A 4,163-nucleotide genomic window follows, 5' to 3' on the forward strand; every position below is an offset into this window, starting at 1 on the left:
CAATAGTATTCTGTACATTTATATTGTTGTGGTATAATGTTCAAAATGATTTTTAGGATGTTTTTATTATGTGTTGGGAAAGGGAGACATTGAATATATGTTCATTCAGCAAACATGGTTCTCTCAGATGCCTCCTATGTGCCAGGCTCTGGCTGGGGAAACTAGGATGAAAACACAGGGTTTCTACTATTTGTGGGCTCATCATCTTGGGGAACAGACCTCTATATAACCACAGTATATCATCATCCTTTTACTTTTAGCTGTGCACAGCTTGCAGGCATGCATAGAAAGTTTTGGGTGTAGGGATAGAGAAGAAGAGGCAAAAGTGCTTGAGTTCAACTTTAAGAACTGTGTGATGATTTGGTAGAGAATGTGCAGAACAGCATACTAGGCAGAGGGTAACAGACATGGAGACACAAGAAATCATTTTGCATTTGGAAAATTTGTTTTTATTAGGATACAATATAGCAAGCAGTAGCAGGAACTGTGCTACCCTTCCTAGAAGCCTGATAAGAAAATCTTACCTACCTGGCAGATGAGTTGAACATATTGTTTCTGTACTCACTAAAGAACTTGGCATCAGAAATTTTACATATTCAGATTTGCCTGCTAGACCTTTCTGACAGCAATTCAGATCTCCTTTTTAACATTTTGTTTAAATTTATTTTGGGAGGGCTGGAGTTTTGGCTAAGAGGAAGAGCATGTGGAAAGCCCTGGGTTCGAAGCTCAGCACCACATAAAAATAAATAAATAAAATAAAAATTTAAAATATATATATTTTTTTAGTTTGAATCAATTATACATGACAGTAGAATGTTTTTAATCCATTGTACACAAATGGAGCAGAAAATTTCATTTCTCTGTTCATGATGTAGAGTCACATCTCATGTACCATCTTACATGTACCTAGGGTAATGATGTTTGTCTCATTTCACCATCTTTCCTACCACATACCCCTCCTCTTCCTTCCCTCCCCTGTGGCCAATCAATGTTCCTCCAGCACCAAACACCCAATTATGGATCAGCATTTATTTATCAGAGAGAATATTTGGCTTTTGGTTTGGGGGGATTGGCTGATTTCATGGTATTCACCAACTCCATCCATTTACCTGTAAATGCTATTATTTTATTCTCTTGTAATGCTGAGTAAGAGTCCATTGTGTATATATACCAAAGATTTTTATCTATTCATCTGTTGAAAGCCTCAAATTATTCCATAAAATAGAAAAGGAGGAAACCTTCCAAACTCATTCTGTGAAGCTAGAATCACCCTGATACCCAAATTAGCCAGACACACATCAAGGAAAGAAAATTTCAGATCCATATCCCCGATGAACATAGATGCAAAAATTCTCAAAAAAATTCTGGCAAATCACATACAAAAATATATGAAACAAACAATTCACCATGATCAAGTTGTGTATTCCAGGGTTGCAAGGTTGGTTCCATGTACAGAAATCAATAAATTTAATTCATCACATCAATAAACTTAAAAAGAAGAATCCTATGGTAATATCAATTGATGCAGAGAAAGAGTTTGACAAAAAACAGAATCGTTTCATGTTCAAAACATTAGAAAAAGAATGGGTAGTAGGCACATACCTCAACTTGGTAAAAGCTCTCTATGCTAAACCTAAGGCTAACATCATTCTAAATGAAGAAAAATTGGAAGCATTCCATCTAAAAATTGTTGAACATAATCCTTGCCTCTCTAGCCAGAGCAATTAGATGAAAGAAATTCAAAGGAATACGAATAGGAAAAGAAGAATTCCAACTATCATTCTTTGCCAATGATATAATTTTATAGCTGGAGGATCAAAAAAACTCCACAAGAAAGCTTCTAGTATAATAAATGAATTTGGCAAAGTAGCAGGATATAAAATCAATACCCATAAATCGAATGCATTTCTATACATCACTGATGAATTCTCTGAAAGACAAATAGCAAAACTACCACATTCACTATATATATGGCAAGACGAAGCTCTCTCTGGTAGCTGGGGTCCTGCACAGCAGCCCTGGCTGAGGATGAGGACAAGAAGAAGGATGTGGGTACCGTGGTTGGCATCGACCTGGGGACCACTAATTGCTGTATCGGGGTGTTCAAGAATGGCCATGTGGAGATCATCTCCAATGATCAGGGCAACCTCATCATGCCATCTTATGTGACCTTCACGCCTTTAGGGGAATGTCTGATTAGTGATGCATACAAGAATCAGCTCATCTTTAATCCTGAGAACACAGTCTTTGAATGACCCATCTGTGCAGAAAGACATCAACTTCTTGCCTTTCAAGGTGGTTGAAAAAAAAAAAAAAAAAAAAAAACTAAACCAAACATTCAGGTTGATATTGGAGGTGGGAAAACTAAGACATTTGCTCCATAAGAAATTTCTGCTATGGTTCTCACTAAAATGAAAGAGATTGCTGAGGCTTTTTTGGGAAAGAATTTTACCCATGCAGTTGTTACTGTACCAGCCTATTTTAATGATGCCCAGCAGCAAGCAACCAAAGATGCTAGAACTATTGTTGTCCTGAATGTTATGAGGATCATCAATGAGCCTACAGCAGCTGCTATTACTTATGGCTTGGATAAGAGGGAGGGAGAGAAGAACATCCTGGTGTTTGATCTGGGTAGTGAAACCTTTGATGTGCTTCTTCTCACCATTGACAATTGTGTCTTCGAAGTCATGGTCACTAATACTGATACTCATGGGGTGGAGAAGACTTCAACCAGCATGTTAAGGATCAAGCTGTACGAAAAGAAGACTGGCAAAGATGTTAGGAAAGACAACAGAGCTATGCAGAAACTCTGACATGAAGTAGAAAAGTCCCAGCGGGCCCTGTCTTCTCAACATCAAGCAAGTATTCAAATTGAGTACATCTATGAAGGAGAAGACTTTTCTGAAACACTGACTTGGGCAAAATTTGAAGAGGTAAACATGGACCTGTTTTGGTCTACCATGAAGCCTGTTCAGAAAGTACTGGAGGATTCTGACTTGAAGAAGTCTGATGTTGATGAGATTGTTCTTGTGTGTGGCTCTACTCAAATTCCAAAGATTCTGCAACTTGTTAAAGAGTTCTTCAAAGGCAAGGAGCCATCCTGTGGCATAAACCCAGATAAGGCTGATGTATATGGTGCCACTCTCCAGGCTGGTGTACTCTCCAGTGATCAAGATACAGGTGACCTAGTACTGTTTGAAGTATGTCCCCTGACACTTGGTATTGGAACTATGGGAGTTGTCATGACCAAGCTGATACCAAGGAACAATGTGGTACCCACCAAGAAGTCTCAGATCTTTTCTACACCTTCTGATAATCAACCTACTGTTCCAATCAAGGTCTATGAAGGTAAATAACCCCTGACAAAAGACACCCATCTTCTGAGTACATTTTATCTCACTGGAATTCCTCCTGCTCCCCAGGGGGTCCCTCAGATTGAAGTCACTTTTGAGATAGATGTGAATGGTATTCTTTGGGTGACAGCTGAAGACAAGTGTACAGGGAACAAAATTAAGATTACAATTACCAATGACCAAAATCCACTGACAACTGAAGAAATTGGTGAGAAGTTTTCTGAGGAAGACAAAAGACTCAAGGAGTGCATTGATACTAGGAATGAGTTTGAAAGCTACGCTACTCTCTAAAGTATCAGATTGAAGATAAAGAAAAGTTGGGAGGCAAAGTTTCCTCTGAAGATAATGAGACCATTGAAAATGCTGTAGAGGAAAAGATTGATTGGCTGGAAAGCCACCAAGATGTTGACATTGAAGACTTCAAAGCTAAACAGAAGGAACTAGAAGAAATTGTTCAGCCAATTATCAGCAAACTCTATGGAAGTGCAGACCCTCCCCGGACTGGTGAAGAGGATACAGCAGAAAGAGAAGAGTTGTAGACAATGGTCTGCTAGTGCTGTAATATTGTAAATACAGGACTCAAGAACTTTCATTAAGAGACAATTGAGAGAACTTAAGTCTCAAATGTACTTGGAATCTTCACCTCAGAGTGGAGTTGAAACTGCTATATCCCAAGTGGCTGTTTACTGCTTTCCATTAGCAGTTGCTCACATGTTTTGGGGTGGAGAGAGAGGAGGGATTGGCTATCTTAAAAACTGGATATAAAAACATGGGTGATGATGTGTGTTCACCTCAGAAATGTTCTATTTA

General features: G+C 38.7%; 1 pseudogene; it reads left to right on the forward strand.

Annotated features, from left to right (window-relative positions):
• The first annotated feature begins 1,506 nt into the window (after positions 1-1,506).
• Positions 1,507-3,892, forward strand: LOC114083628 (endoplasmic reticulum chaperone BiP pseudogene; annotated as a pseudogene).
• The last annotated feature ends 271 nt before the right edge of the window (positions 3,893-4,163 follow it).

The sequence above is a fragment of the Marmota flaviventris genome, chromosome 10 (assembly GCF_047511675.1).
Source record: "Marmota flaviventris isolate mMarFla1 chromosome 10, mMarFla1.hap1, whole genome shotgun sequence".
NCBI lineage: Eukaryota > Metazoa > Chordata > Mammalia > Rodentia > Sciuridae > Marmota > Marmota flaviventris.